This window comes from Cuculus canorus, chromosome 3, assembly GCF_017976375.1.
Source record: "Cuculus canorus isolate bCucCan1 chromosome 3, bCucCan1.pri, whole genome shotgun sequence".
Classification (NCBI taxonomy): Eukaryota; Metazoa; Chordata; class Aves; order Cuculiformes; family Cuculidae; genus Cuculus; species Cuculus canorus.
The window spans coordinates 105296746-105313329 of record NC_071403.1 but is presented as its reverse complement, the minus strand read 5'-3'; the positions used below and the strand labels follow the sequence as shown (position 1 = coordinate 105313329).

Genomic DNA, 16584 nt, shown 5'->3' with positions numbered 1-16584 from the left:
CATTTAAGTTATGGAAAATCCTGAGAACAAACTGCAGAACAGAGCGTGCAGGCAACTGCACAAATGTTAGTGAGATCAATTATGTATAGAATGTATTGGAAAGGACTAGGGATACTTGCCTACAGGGCACAACTGGCAAACTTTGGAGAATGTCCAATTCCTATTTCACGTTGACTCTTAATAGCAGTACATAAGATGGAAGAACTTACCATCTGTCACAGTATATACGTGATCTTAAAAAGGATGGTAAAAACCTGGGGAATGAAATAGTAGGTCAAAAGTCACATTCTGCTTCCGAGTGCAACCGCATTATTTTGCTGAAGTCAAAGAACACTGGAAAAAAGATGGGTGGAATGTGTGACAAAACATTACTTTGCTAAACACTGAGGAACCAGGAAGATTCTCAACGATTAATCAGACAGGTACAGGCTCAAGTCACTGACTGGAGAAAGTATGCGTGAACAGGATAAAGATGTGAAACAGTTAAGAAAAGACTAGAGTTGGTGTTAATGTATTTTGCTGCCATGTCAAAGAGTCTCTGTTTACAATCATGATCTGGAGAAGTGCTTAACCGCTTCCATAAAGTTCAGTATGCAAATAGTCCTAGTGATTGAAAGGGAACTACTTCTGTGCTTAATTTTAAGTACACACTTAAGTCCTACACTGAATAAGTGGTTTAAAAGAATTAAGGACTGCTAATCCATATACAAGCTTCCTTCTACTTTATATACCTGAAGAACATGATTTAATACATTGATCTGCAAGGCTAGTTTATATTACTATTGTAGAATACTTTTTGATTGTGTGAAACCATCAAAAAGATAGAGCAAAACCAGTTGAATCTTAACGCGAGTAAGACCTATTGGCTTTAAAAGCATTACTCAACTTACAGGATAGCAGTACCGGGCTGAATGATGGAATGTTTCTGGTTTCACTTTGATTTCCTTTAATTCTCAAGTTTGTACAAAGCCTTCTCTTTTGTTATATCTGCTTTACCCACTACAAAAGAATTCATATACATCAAAATGTTTCAAATCTTAAATTCTATACTGTTTGTATTGGCATATAAATTATTTCATAGAGGTTGACTACCCAAGTGGAAAGATACGCCTGTCCTCTTTGTCCCATAAGCTAATGATTGATCAAACAAGTTAGCCTTAAAAAACAATGCTGTCTGCAGATTCTGCAAAAGCAAAGTCCATATGTAGAAAAGTATACAATTGTTGGTGAAGAGGTATTGTAAAGTTCCCAAATAGTGATGGGCGAAAGGCAGATGAAGCAGATCTGCTCTCAACTGGAAACATCTTACGGAGAGAGGATGTATTATCACCTTGCTTCCCCTTCAGCATGAGAGAGTGTCGCCATAGGACAGCTCAGCAACTTGAAGGTAGTTGGGTTTTATCTTATGGCTTTTTTTTTCTCCTTCTTAGAGAACAATATCACAAGACGGTGGCCAGTTCCTTGATAGTGAGGATTCAATTTAAGGTTGTGATGGGGCTAGGAATGCATGGGCATGATCTTCCTCTTCTTTATACACATTATACCAGTTTCAGCAACTAACATAGATCCCAGGGGATGCAAGTAACTTATCTCAGATGCTTCTAAGCCACTCTACTGTGGGGTAAGGAGGCAGAGACTGCTCTTCCCATGTCAGCAGGGGGTTAAATAACATCACATGCATGATCTATAAGTGCAGTTCCTGCTTCCACTGGGTCAGCTCTATTGCATGTCACCTGTCCAAAACTACTTTCACTTCAACAGAGATCCTTTCCTCTCGGGAGGCAACTGGCTGGTCTCTAGCAATGCTGTTCTGTGTCTTCCCTAGTAACAATCTTAAAATAAATCTAGACGAATCTTCAGATTGCTGTGGTTTCCAGGTCACCTTTTTTTCCACAAATATAAAATTAGTCTTTGGGGCAACTTTCCTAGAGTTCATCTTGTTCTGCATCTAATGACTGTACAAGATAACTGTTAGCAAGGCCTTGACTGAATTTGAAAAGCAAAGGCAATTTATGACTAAACAGGTTGCATGAGTCACATTATGCAGCTTCCTTCTGATTGCATTTATTAGTCTTGCAAAAATTGCAGCCATGTCCATGTGAGTAAACTAGAGAGGGCACAGATTAAAGCCAAGCACTATCATACAGCTGCAGTATCATTTAATTTTTAGCACACACCTTGACACACTTTCACCCACGTGAAAAAGCCATTCACAGACAACATCTATATGTACCCTTTCCACACTACAGAAGAGACCTTGCAGTACACAAAAAGTTATAGAGTGAGACAGTATTGTCATTATTAAGACTTGGTACATCTTGCTACAGACATTCTTTTGTGGATACTTGACAATATCTAAGACAACAGAAACAGATTGAGGTAAGTGCTTGATCTGAAGGGACCCATTATGTACTAGGGATACCTATTACAGGAAATAACTAGTAAGTTTAGTTTCTTATTTGATGGTTATGCACAAAGTCTTAGAAGTTCTTCTCTCAGGCATACCATCTCAACAAAATCAATACCAGATGGATACATGCAAGAGGACCCCGATTTTTTCACTAATAAGGTTACGACTAACCTACTCCTGGTTTGCATCAGTGGAAATGCAGACAGGAAAATAAGAGCAAAGTGGCAGTCACAGCACTGGGGGATGCAAGAGTACCTGTAGTAGAGAAGCAGCTCAGAAAGGAAGATGCTGCTGCTGGTGCAATGAAGGGTGCAAAGGTTTTGGGCATCATCTCTTGGACTTGCACAGAGTTGGGTTTTGCTCTGGCAGAGCCAGAAGGAAGACAGGAGGCACAACTGCCATCTGTGCTCCCACAGGGTGGAACTCCTCCTCTGGGAAAGGGGGCTCAGCTGGCACAGGCAGTGCAACACATCTCAGCCGAAGCCAGTCAGACATTATTTCTTTTTAGCACAAGTTCCAGCTGCTTTCAGAGATCCTGATGGTAAAATACAAGCCAAAAGAAAGGAATCCAGGTCCTATCCTTTAGTTTTGTTCCAAATTAGCAACTGTAGCCCTTTACATTCTTGCTTTTTTGCCCTCATCCATGAGAAAAACAGTTTGTCATGCTTCAACTGATATGTAAACTGACAGGTTTTTTGTTGTGATCCAACAAAAGACAGTTCGAAGATATTAAACATCAGGCAAGCTTCAAATGAGATATCCATGTTCAAGAAAATGTTGATTCCATGCAGTAGTAGATAAAACTTGAGCCCAAACAGACAGCTTTTATACAGTGTGAGAAGGAACCTTTGCCCTCCTAGTTTTTTTGTTTTGGTTTTTTTTTGATACTACTTGTTAATGGTGCATGGTGGATTCTGGCCAGAAAGCTGATACTAGGCTGGCCTGCCTCAAAACATGACCATCAATAGCACTGAAAGCTGCACACGGGGTATGGTTAACATGAAAACGAGCACTTTTCAGTGCCCAGGGCATTTTGTGCAGCATTCATTTCTATTTAGCTACTTTTTCAATGCTTTCCATGTCCCTTCAACAGTACACTTGCTGTGTGGTAGGGATTGAGAGCTCACAATTTCTCTTTACCGTCATTTCTTTTCATGGAAGAGAGACTGATTCCTCATAACTGCAAGACTGCTGTGTCTAGGGCTTCTAAAATGAGCTGGACATGTATGTTCCATCTGCTTAAAAAGTAATTACAGGGATCAACATAAGCTCCTTGCTTTTTATGGAACAACATTTGCTCCTATTAGTGAAATAGCATTTCAAGAGAGTCAATGACTACAGAAATGTATTGGTTGTGGATACAGCTATAACTACGTGAAAGTTTTAAGAATTTGCCATCAATGAACATTTAGTATGCCTGACTAATTAGATTTTTTTTTTCTCTGAAATATATGCCATAGCCATAATGGTTTGAGTTAAACTAGCATATGATACAAGGAAATCTCTTCTTAATGCAAGATATCACTTGGTTTAAAAAAAAAAAAAAATCAATGCACTGATGCTTCATCAGGCAATAGTTAAATCTCTCTATCTATCATACATGGTTTGTTGACACAGGGGATATTCAGGAACATGTTTGTATGCCCAAGAGGCAACAACAGATGGTGCACGACTGCAGCTAATGTTCTAATCTATATTTTTGAGTTCTAAAAAAAAAAATCCCAAAAGCCCCCAAAAAGTGACAGTCTCGCATTACCCTACATCATAAGTAGAGTGTGAAATGTTACCATAGAAGCATGAGGCTGCAACATCTTAGAGTTCAACTCTTTGGAAAAGGAAATCAAGGAGGTGTAGAAATATGCTAGGTTCAGCATACATAGACTGAACCATTTAGGTGTTCAGACCTGTGGCTCAATTCTCTGTTTCCAATGCAGCATCTCTTGCAGCAAGTTCTTCAGAACATTACCCTAGGAGGAAGAAAAGAATATTATACAAATGAACTGCTGCTGAAGACAGACACATTTGTTCCGTTTCCAGACATTCTTATACAAATGACTATTTCTGAAGGACACTGAATTTTTGGGAAATACTATGTGTTAATATAAGAGGTCTGCATTTTGCCAGATTACGTCTTTCTTAGTGGAGAATGGTGAAAAATCTGATATAAAATCTATCAATATCATTGATACAGATAGCAGAACTCAACTGAAGAATTCCTTTTAGGCAGCAACAGGAACTTCTACATGCTATTTTCCTAAATGATGGCAGCTCATGTTTAAGTGAGTAAACACATATCTCTAACTCTTCATATACCAGCAGCTTCATGCATTTCAAAGATGCATTTGCTCTTGGGGTTGTTCACAAGTTGTACCGTTTATAAAGCAGTATTACCAATCACAACCACTTCCAGCTCAATAGATTTCAAATAGGTAGCCTAGATAACTATAACACTTCCTAAAGCAGCACAGAACATGTAAACACCTTAGCAGCGTAAGTTAACTTTTACCTTATGCTACTAGAGTTAAACTGCTTATTTCAGCTTCATTTTTAATGAGCTTGGGTGTCTGGTGAGATTCATGGGTGATCAGCTCTCAAACTGGCCACCCCAATTTTCCACTCCCAAGAAAGGAGTCAGAAGATATATTTGAAAATGTAGGTATACACACTACCTGTAAGAAGGGATGTCAGCAGAAGCCACAAACTAATAAACATGGAACAGAGGTAATAGAAATAAAGGAAAATTTTCAGGCTGGAGAAAGTAGATACATAAAAATAAAAAAGACCATCATAAGTGGGTGAGGATCTACACAAGCAGCTTATTTCCCACCAGGCATACAATGCTTAGTACTCCCAGAATGGAAATACTCAAACTGTTTGAAGTCATACATAGGCAATATTCTTGCAATAAAGCATCAGCCTTACTGAAATAAGAGATAAGCATCAACTGCAGTACACTTCTTTTTGTTTTTCCTATAGGGAAATTTGTAAAAACCATTGACTTTCAAATGTTATTTCAAAGCTGAATTTTAAGAGGTTTCCAGTAAAAGCTAGCAGTAGGCCAAGATGTCTATTTCCAAGAAGCCTATGTATCACTCCAGTGCTCGCCACTTTGAAGTTCCTGTTTCTCTTGTAAGTCGTACAGGGCAACGTGTGCTACCTCTGACATGGACAGATGTACAATGACAATATCACAGGCTAATGCCACATAAATTCAAATATACATGCTACTTTCCTAAGAAGACGAATAAGATAAATGCAAATCTGTGTTTTAGAGAATTACAGTCACTTGAAGTTTGTTGACAGGAACATCAAGAAGCATCTTGTGAATGTTCCGAAGTCCAACTCCTACCTCATGGGCAACATGTTGACATGGAATCTACCACAGCTGCTAGCAGCCACAGGATACTAACAAACAGCTCCAATGAGAAGAATGCAGACAGGTGCTTTCGTCCCCAGTCTTTGTGGAAATCATCTATGAAAGCCACATGCAGGATCACTGCAGCATACCAAATAATCATCCCAGTAAACCACAGGTCATCCCCTGGTACGTGCAAGTAATAAAGTTGAGCAAGGATCATGATTTTTTTTTCCTGTCACACAATGATACTGCTTCTTTCTCTGTTGAATTGATCCTAATTGCAGGCACCAGTTCAAAGTACAAACAGAAGAGTTTAATGTCTAGTAGCAATCAGGGTAGGAAGATGAGCAGCCAACAATCTAGGGCAATTAGAATGCTGCACATTAACCCTGCAGTAGGTCGGTGATACTGTCAATATAAACCCACCACTGTGAAGCAGGGATCACAGTTTCGGGTTTTTTTTCAGCTACTGCTTAGAAATGTTATTTGTGGGTCAGCAAAACACAAGAACAAAGCGGTGTTCCCGATACAGGTGGAGAAATTTTATTTTTCTTATTGCTCATTCTTTGACAGGGTTAAAATGAAGAAAGAAATAAAGAAATCACAATAAAACAACAGCTGAGGAAGAACCCAAGTTTTGGAAGAGTTCCAACCCAAAAAATAGAACCCTTTATTAGGAAATGGTGGCTAGCACTGCCAGTACTGTACACAGGACACAATTATTGTCTCTAAGTAGGAATCTAATCCTGACTGCAAGCCCAAGTTCGGAACTCTCCCCTTTAGTCCTTATAAGCACTCTAGTGTCAAAAAGTCCATCAATATTTTTGTTTTCTACCACCAGACTTACCTAACTTAAAAGACTGAAAAGCATATTTTATTGCTTGCCTACTTGTGGATTTATAAACTACTTTAAAATGAAAGGGGGTAAGAATGCATTATAGCTGTGGCATAGAGCAAACATTTCTTGTTGATAAAGCATTAATATTACAATCTGCACCTAAGTTTTTTTTCAGTTTGAAGGCCAGGACACTAAAGCCATTGACTGAGATCAGTGACCTATACAAACCTGACACGCATAAATTGGTAACCACACAAACACAGCCTGAGTAATTGTGTACAAAAATTACCACATCCAATTACCCTAAAAAATATCTGACCATAACTGCCTGCAAATAATTAGTTCTTGATTTAGTCAAGTTACATACAAATACTGCACTTCACCCACATAACAAAGCCTTCTCGTACAGACATGGGTGACTGAGCAAGCATGGACAAAATGGTCACTGTAAAACGATCTCCTTTAAGCTACACTTTGAGGCTCAAATGCTTCTTTGTGGTACGCTGATGCCATCTCCTGGCCATTTAGATAACTTGGGCACAAACGTCTCCATCTACTACTAATTTTTCTATTTTTTTTTTTTTTTTAAAAGGAAAGACAGTTCATCTGAGCGCTAAAATACTTCGTGCTATTAAAATTTCTCTACCAATAAACCCCAATATACAGCACTGTATGGGAACAAAGTCCTGCCTGTGAGTCTAAGTGACAGTCAAGCTCTTGCATGATTCTCCTAAGTGCCCAACAATCCTGTCTCCACGAATTTCAGAGCTGTTCCGTTTCCTCCCAGTCTGCTTCATAGCCTCACACAGACATCGCAGTCCCTGAAAGAATAAGCTATATTTGGCCTCAACTACCAAACACTACTATAAGGACTGAACATACACTTCATAACCCAAACAGATGCATGCCACTCATCCCATGTGGATGCTTGAGCCAATAACTAAGCAGAAGGCTGAAGGCGTCCATTTATTCTGAGCATAGTCTTTGCTGGAGCACCCTCCTTTTCAGGGTCATCACACCCTTCCAGCTTTACACATTGCTCAGTCTGTACCCTAGAAAACCGTAGAACAGGAAGTCTGGTAATTTGAGGTGGAAACCCAAAAATCTGAGTGGCCACAACACCCGAGTTGAACCGGAACTGCTCAGCTAGTGTCCAAATTGTAGTCCCTGAGCAGTCGCACATAATTCTTGTGTGCGTGAGCAGAGATGTGGCCCTGGGGATAGCAACTTCAGGGACGGGAAAGAGAGAGCAGTGAGTGGGCCAATATAGACTTATCCTAGGGATTCAATATGGCCCACTAGGGACTAATAGCCCAAACTTAACAGTGTGACCCAGCCACAAGCGGTAAGTAACACATCTCCATTTTTAAGGAAGGCTAGAGGACCAGCAAGCACTCTGTATAGAGTATGCTTCCATACCACATTACCCCATGCTCACCTATATGTGTGAAGAGGGTATCTGATGAACAGAGGTGTATGAAAGCTGCTAGAAGAATCAAGCTAACCTTTGTCTTCCTTTCTTCCTGCAGCTGGCCCATGACTCACTACCCAAGAGCATGATGTGGGAACTCTGGAAGAAAATCAAATGCCTCCTGAATATAGTGGTCTTCCCATCACCTTCCTAGAGTCTCCAGCACCTGAGCCTTAATAAGTCTGGCATGTAGGCGGCCTATGAACTGCTGTCAAGCCTTCTGAGCTCTAGGTAACTGAGCATCACTTACCTAGAACTCAGCAGGCCTTCCAGCATGGCCTCTCCTTATTAACCAACCACCTGCAATTCTTGTGAGACAAGCTTGCCTACTTCCCACTAGAGTGCTATATATTTGGAACAAAATCATGCCAACAAGCAGGACAACATGTCCTTTTTCTCCTTCCACCTTGGGGGCACTTGGCCCATAACTAATCCATAATTGCAGGTTGCCTTTTGGAATAGCAGCTCTGTACCTGACATCCAAACCTCTTATCCTGATGTGACCACACAGTGGTATGAGGCATCTTCTCTAGGCCAAACCTTCATGCTTCTGCTTCCAGGGCCTAAGAAAGTGCAGCCATGAAACTTTTCAGGCTTGTTGGAACATGGAGGGAGGAAAACATGGAGGGAGGTCAGCAGATAACTGCCATTCTTTCCAACTAAACTGACACCACAAATGACACTTGTCATTGCTAGTGTTCCCAGGGTTGCGTGCAGTGCCATTAGCTCATACCCTATGGCAATTATGGAGAGGAAGAGGCTGTCTTGCCTCTTGACATTTAGAAAGGTTATGCAAGTACATTGGCCTTGTGTGCAGTTTGCTTAGTTCCTTGGACAAACCTCACATGGAAGGAAATACACACTGTGAGGAAAAAAAACTGTTTCATGGTAGGTTTCTCCTACAGTTCACAGCCATATGGATTGCTTTTAAAGGCCTAAAATAGCTTTCTTGATTGAACCAGCAATTCATTGCCTCTCCACAAACCCAGGCCAGTGTCTTAGTTGCACCTGAAGACTCACATGCCTGTCCTGCTGCTCCACCTTAACAACAAGTACAGGAAAGCAGTGCATCCACCTGGGTTGAAGCTCAGTTGCCACAAGCACAGGAGGCTGTATGATTCCAAAGAGACCTCTTCAATATCACTGTAGTAAGGATGCATGCTTTGGCATCTCAAAAACTGGCTGTTGCCCTGATATTCAGGACAACTTCTTCCACTATCTCAGAACTGTACACATACCCCAATTGCTGGTGTTCTAGTAACTGGTGACGACTGAGGTACACAGTCTCCTCCCTCCTGCTGCTAGGTTATGCAGCCAAAAATTCCAGCCCTCTCATGACAGATTGAAAACAAGTATTTCCTTGCAGCCTAAGGTGCCACCCCATTGGAACACCCAAGAAGCCAAAGAGACCTTGACACCATTGGGTAGAAAAGCAGTCAGAAAATAGAGACGGAAAAAAAAAAATCAGAGCAACAGAAAGCAAGGCAGAATGGAAAGCATACTGAGGAAACTGTTGTGTAGATTGTAGAACAGTAGAATGACAGATTTCAGTGTTGCTCTTGAGGGACGATGTCGCAAGTGCCAATGCCAGTTTCACTTTATGCAGCATGGGAAGCACCTCAATGTCACATAAGCTCTTCACATTGTGTTTCCATTCTTTCTGTCTGTGCAGCCCTGTGTCCCATACTTGCTGGGGGACTTCACAGTGGCATAGCCCACTCAGTAACCTGGATTACTGATACCAAGGACATACACGCTAGGAATATATTTGCTTTGCATGAAACTAAACCAAAAGATCTAACTTGCATACAACAGCTTGAGCTCTGCAATCCAAATCGGTACACTAGGACATTCAGGACTCACTTCAAAATCACATAATTGCTCCAAACTAACACACTAGTGCAGACACAGCTTTTAAAGAGCAACTCCTTGTAGACAACTAGTGGAACCTGGCTAAATATCAAGCAAGTCCCTCAGATCAGGTCTAAACTCTACAAATCTCTTTTCAACAGTATACGCCTCTGATACCAAGCCCATGGGTGGAACAGAGGAAGAACTGCTTAATGAAAAACAACACAAATTATGTAGTGTTTGTGTAGATGAGGTATTTAAATTTAATACCATCCTTATTCTGATAGCATCTCTCAATTAGCTCTCCATATCTAAGCCAGAAATATTTTTTTTTTCCTGTGTGTAGTTATATTTGTTCATACCAGACCTAAACACGCTTTTTCTTACATGTTTTCTACCAGTCATCCTCTGATCACTGGAATTTACACAACGGATCCCACCTTACTTGGTTAGACTGAGAAACAGAAATCTCCACAGTGGTAAAGACACCCAGAAACCTTTGCCTAAGACAAAGCCTAACTTTTCTACACTTTTCATAGCAGCTCAGATAATTTTAAGAGATCTCATGAAGTCTGCCAGATTATGGGAAATAAATTTGTACAACTGAGGCAAGCGTAGCTTCAAGGGAGCAAGATCTGAGTTATTATGAAGCCATGAACTACGGATACATTACTGTACTGATCAAGGGATAAGCCTTCCACTTTAGACAAGTGCAGGATAAACACACCATCAAATACCAGTTCTGCAACAGCTTCTCATCCACTGGCATTTGACCACTAGATGGCATCTGCATGCCAGACCAATTCTAACATGAAGAAAATCGTTGTCAACAGACTGGGTCTCTCATTAGGTTGACTGCACTAAATTCTTGCATAGCATTAGCATAAACAAGACAGACCAAGGAAAAGAATGTCTTTTTATTCTAAGTAGAAAAAGCAAGGCAGAAGCCTTTAAAACTAGCATGTCAGTTTGTTGCTGTCCTTTTAGGCATGAGCCTTGAATAGGAATGAACAAAATCAGGTGTTTGCTCTCCATCACTGCTTCAACAGAATTGGGCCTGAAGTCTTACAACACATGTTCTTAACCCAGCCTTCTGGAAATTAGGTGCACTAAAACATGTCCATTAAAATGTAATTCTCATAACACATTCTCTCTCCCAGCATTTCACAGAAGTAATATACAATCTCCTTGTGGAAGGCGCAAGAAGCCACTCAGGAACAGCAATCTGAAATAGAAATATAAAATATTCTGAGGTAGCTAGTGGAAAATTACTAATTTATACATGCCTAGAAATTTGAGAAGGCAAAGAGCTTACTAGAGTAACTAGGAAGTAGCCAGAGGAAGCAATGTGAAATACTTGTAGCTATTTCACATTAAGATACACTTGTTGGCAATTAAAAATGATAGAGAAAAACATTACAGCAGAATATATTTACTTGGCAAGGCTGTCCTCTGCATTCATTGATGTGTGACGCTCTGCTTTGTGTCATGAGCTGCACCAGTTTGTCCACACATTTTTTCTGGCTAGCCTTTTCAAAAATTATTGGATCCATCTACAGCATTCTCTTCCACCCTGAAGATTCATACTTCTAAAGCAACATAAGCAGTTGGAACTCTCTACAAAGGAGAAAAATCAGTAACTTAACTATTCTTCTGCTCTCTGCAAATATCATCTACTGGTTTTGAATATCTGCTATCTGTAAGAGAGCAAAAATAATGTAATCCTATTTGCTTTACTTCCTTCATTAAACAATAACTCAGGTTAAATTAAGACACTGAAACAACATCTGGGCACGTCTATCCTATTTCAAGAGGATTTTTCAAGCAGTGCTTGTTTCTAGACCTCTGCCTGGGAGCTCTTCTCATCTATAATATAACGCTTACATCTCCACCTGAAGATACAGAATAGCTTTTCCTTATCTTTATCCGCAGCTAGATCTAGTTAGTACCTGCCTTCTGATGCAGTTGCTTCTAAGACCAGGTCTGCAGTAGGCCAAACAAGAAGCTTAGACTGCAGATTCTCTTAACAAAGGCAGCAAACAGGAAAGAGGCTGTGCTAGGCCACATGCAACGCATATACTCTGTTTAAAACTCCATATCTTCTGTTTCAGGCAGTGTCATGGTTTAGCTCCAGGCTGGCCAATTTCAGCAGCTAAAACCAAGCAGCTAGCCTCCCAATTCCCTTCCTTTCCAAACCCAACCCCACCTCAGGGAAAGGGAAATGAGAGAGGAAAAAACTTGCAGGTTGCAAAACCCACAACAGGCAGCAATAGGTTTTCCTTGCAAAAGATTACCATAGCTATGTATTGGCAAGGTTATTTTGAATTATCTTTTCAGTCTTATTTCTTGGGACATACAGGTAAGGGATTAATGAGTTCAAACAGGGCACCAGGAAACAGAATGAAATTTTGTCCTCATTACAAATAAATACATTGAGAGCATTATTATTTATTTTAACAAGGCACACTAAGATACAGAACAAATAACCAGACAGCTTTGCTAGTTTCCCAACAACTCGAGGACTGTGCAAGGAAGATTCTTGGGCACTACCAGTTTCCAGAAATCCATGGGACAAGAACCTGGCAGATCCTTAATAACAGAAAGTACCTGAACTTGTGTCACATCTTGGTAGATTATTTACTGTGCCAACACTGACTTACTGTCACACGGTTTTCCAGTGTTCAGTCCAAGTAGTTCAACATGCTCCGAGGTTCCTTCTGCTCTGATCATCTGATACGTGCAGTGAGAAAGTTTGGTCATACACCCATGAGTTGCACACAGGCAGCTGGTTAGATGCTGTCACTAAAACCTTTATCACCCTTTGGAACAAAGCAAGCAAAATCAATGTATAATGCAGGAGAAAAAAGTATACAGCTGCACTCTGAGTGAGTTTGAAAGCTGCTAATGATGCTAACTTGACAGCAGAGAAAAAAAATATACAGGCTATTAATATTAGGCTATGCTTAAATATCCTAAACCCAGTATTGATTCATCGAATTCCCTTTTTATTGAGTTTCCTTTTATGTGCATGAACCTCATCACAACTCTGTTCTGTACTAAAAAAACAACGCTCATCTTTAAAGCATATTATTGACTTCATGTGGAGTCAGAGAAACATCTGATTGTACCGTAGTCATCTCTGCTCCAGCATAAGAAGACATTTTCTCACCCTTGCTTTTTCACCAGTTGATTCAAAGCGAAATATGCACATTTATCCTCATGTACATTACAGAGCAGACAGATGCCAACCATGAATCAAGTCACAACACAAGTTTAAAAGCAATACAGAAGTGACAGCACCACTTCATCTCTGCTCTTTGCTAAGCTGTAATGTTACCCGCCACGTTTGTATAGTGTCTTCATCTCCAAACTGGATAGCAAGGAAAGTTCCAGAAGCACCAGTCACAGCTATAAAATTGAGAGTTTGTGAGGAAGAAATTCAACATGTGGTTAAAAGCTAGTTTTTTTCAACTATAACTACATACACCTCAACACAGCAGGTACTCTTTTCCATTAACCTTTGAGCTTTACATCAAAGGCCAACCATGGGATATTTGTGTTTGACACATTCTGAAATTCCAGCTACCAAAACCAGTTACTCTCAGGTCACCTTCAATTTTCAAGAGCAGTAATGTCTTTCACGTTTCCATCACTAGAGAGCAAAAAATGTGTTCACCAACCCCAAACCACATACAGCTCCAGTAATTTAATCTGACAGCTTTCACAGTAATGATTGCAATATCCTCTTGGACTTATCAAAACACAAGTCACAGACAGGAACACTTCTTCGTATAAAAGATACTTTGCTGCTCATCAACTCCTATTTTTATCATCTTTTGGCAGAAACACAGCAGAGAGGATCCCTACCTTCCAACAACCCTGGAAGAGGGATGTAGGCTATTAAGAATAAAAGCAACTTCATTCCACAGATCTAAAAAATTCCTCTTGGGAGTTTCCCAGGTGAGTAAGTAGACTGTAGTGTGATACTACAGAAAATGCCATACCTATCTATTAGTTCCTCTCAACAGAGAGGATGGTACAAAAGCAAACTGTCTTCCTAACAGTGACTGTGAAGCTTGGTGATACCTAGCAGCAATACAGACGCAGTTAATCACATCGAGTCAGAACCAAGAAGACCAACTTGGACTTCGGTGGCTGCAAGTACTTCTGTGTCCAGCCACAGCAAACTGAGTACAATCCACTAGCATAAGACCCCTTAATGTATTTTTAGTGAGTCTATTTCTAAGTAATTTCTTGGAAATGTATGAGATCAGTATGAAAAACTACCTAAACAGAAATAACATCCTAGGTATTAGAGCAGCATAATAACCACAACTATTGAAACACTTTTTTCCTCCTTTAAATTATGACTATTCCATGCATACAAAACAGACCACAGTGAAGCTTACAAAAAAGTGGTGCAAAACTAGAATATCATATCAAGCAATGCAAGAGAGCAAAGAAATACTCATTGCACCATATTTTAAATTAATTAAAGCAGGTATTTCTCTAGTGTTTAATAATCACGAAATGTCTGTCAACCACAAAGAATGAACACAAGAGGTCATGTGCCATCTTGTACTCTACTACGAAATCAGGAATCAATATTACTGTCAGATACAAGGGTGTGGGGAGAGCACATGCAAAAATATCCCTCAAACGGTGTGACATTTTACAAGCCTCTTAATGGCTCATTTGAGAATCCTCCTTTTATTTCCCAGTACACTAACACTGCTATTTAGGACAAGACTTACGTGGAAAAAACTTATTAGTAATTAGACCAACAGTGATTTCCATGGAAGAAAGAGTTAATTTTATCTGAGTATAACTAGATTCAGATTCTTTTCTACCTCTTTCAGAACGGGAAACAGTAAAAATAATAAAAACCTATATTAACATTGTAAACTTAAGCTCAAGTGGTATGGAAAGTTCTGTTATGTATCTAACACTTCTGACTTGCTTTTAGTATGGAATATTGGTCATATCTACGGGGCAAGATTATTAAATAATGTATTTTTTCTGCAACACAGGATAATAAGGCATGTTAGCAGACGCTTCAACTTCCCAGAAGTCAAAACAGCACTCAAATCCTTTAGCAAGTGATTGCTGCCATATAAAAATAGCAATTCTCCAGAATACCACATCTGGCTTTCTAGAACCATAAAATGTACTAAGAATTTCCTCTTTCTTTAGGACACAGCAAAAGGCCTGAAGACTTTATTTTCCTTTAGACACAGCATCTGTAATACAAGCGAGCATGTTAGGCACTCACATAACATACAGCTTTACACCTGGACATTTTATGATACAGAAGACATTATTCCAGAAACTAAGGAAAAAATGGAAGAGTGTTAATCCAGATGTTTAGTAACACGATGCTTCTTACAAGAGAGGCCAACACTTAACAAAACCCAGCATTTTCAAAACTCTGAAAACTAAATGTCAAGTAAGTAATTACTTAGAGCAGAAGTACCCTGTGTCAAGGTTTACAGAATATATTTCATCAATCGCCTCGTCACAAACTGAAGTTACTCTCAGTTACACTGCTCTACTGACTTTCAAGAAAAGGTGTTTTTGAGCAATATCAGAAGAAATCTATTCCTGTATTTTATTCTATGTATTGAAACACTGGTGCTTTCTTCAAAGTGGGGTAGATTAAATGTGTTTAAAACCACAGACCAAGCCAATACAAATCAATAACGGATATATGCTGTAAGTTGTTTTTTTTTTAAAAAAAAAACCGAACAAACCCAAACTCCACACTTCTTGAGTAACAGCATGTTAAAATAAACAGTCAGACTTCATTCAAATGAATTAGACAACTTTACTAAATGAAAAAACCTACATTTAAAATATGCATTTAAACCAAAATGGAATTAGAAAAGAGACTTAAATCCATTTTAAAGAACTTGCTCACTGTGTCAGAAATCACTCTCTCACATTATATAATGTGCCAATTCATAAAACGTAAGTTACTAAAATCCTCAATTTAACATTTTTGAAGACAATACTGAAGTCAAGAGTTTTACATCTACTGATGCACACGTAGAATGGTACAAATCTGAAACCTTCCCCCAAAGAATCTTATAAGTTTGACAATATTCAATAAAAGCTTTTGTAGTTATGTCCAATAAGTATTGCATCCTAAAGCATCACAAATCTGTGCCTTTCATTTATCCTACTATACATTTTGTATTTTCTCTGTATCTTGCCATTTGCTAATGTTAACTCTTTTAAGAAAGGAGAGAACTGAAAATACTGCATAACTCGATCGTGTACAGAAATTATTGCTACTATAGTACACTACAAAGCAGAAGTTTATACAATAGTGTATGAAATTTGATCATGAAAATCCAAAGGATATAATCTTTAGTGACATGAGCCTTGTAATCACGTCAGACATTCCTACAGCACTTCAGCTCACCACTCATCAGCTAGCCTACTGTCCATTGATGAACACCCATTTAATAACATCCTCTTATGAAAAAGAATGTCAGCTTTCAAAGGCTTAGCAAATAAGGATCTTCATGTTCTATGGAACTATGTGAGATGAATTTTGATGCAGGTAGGGAGTTACCTGGAAGCTAAGCATGCCAAAGGTGTTTCATGCTAATAAAACTAAAGCCAAGGTACCACATACTCAAGTTACCAACTAA

The 16584-nt window shown here is 39.4% G+C and overlaps 1 long non-coding RNA gene across 1 annotated transcript; it reads left to right on the top strand.

Annotated features, from left to right (window-relative positions):
• The first annotated feature begins 1113 nt into the window (after positions 1–1113).
• On the top strand, positions 1114–15651 carry LOC128851869 (uncharacterized). Its single transcript, XR_008449403.1, has 3 exons — positions 1114–1387; positions 5714–5954; positions 8136–15651. It is a non-coding gene; the product is annotated as an uncharacterized LOC128851869 (long non-coding RNA).
• The last annotated feature ends 933 nt before the right edge of the window (positions 15652–16584 follow it).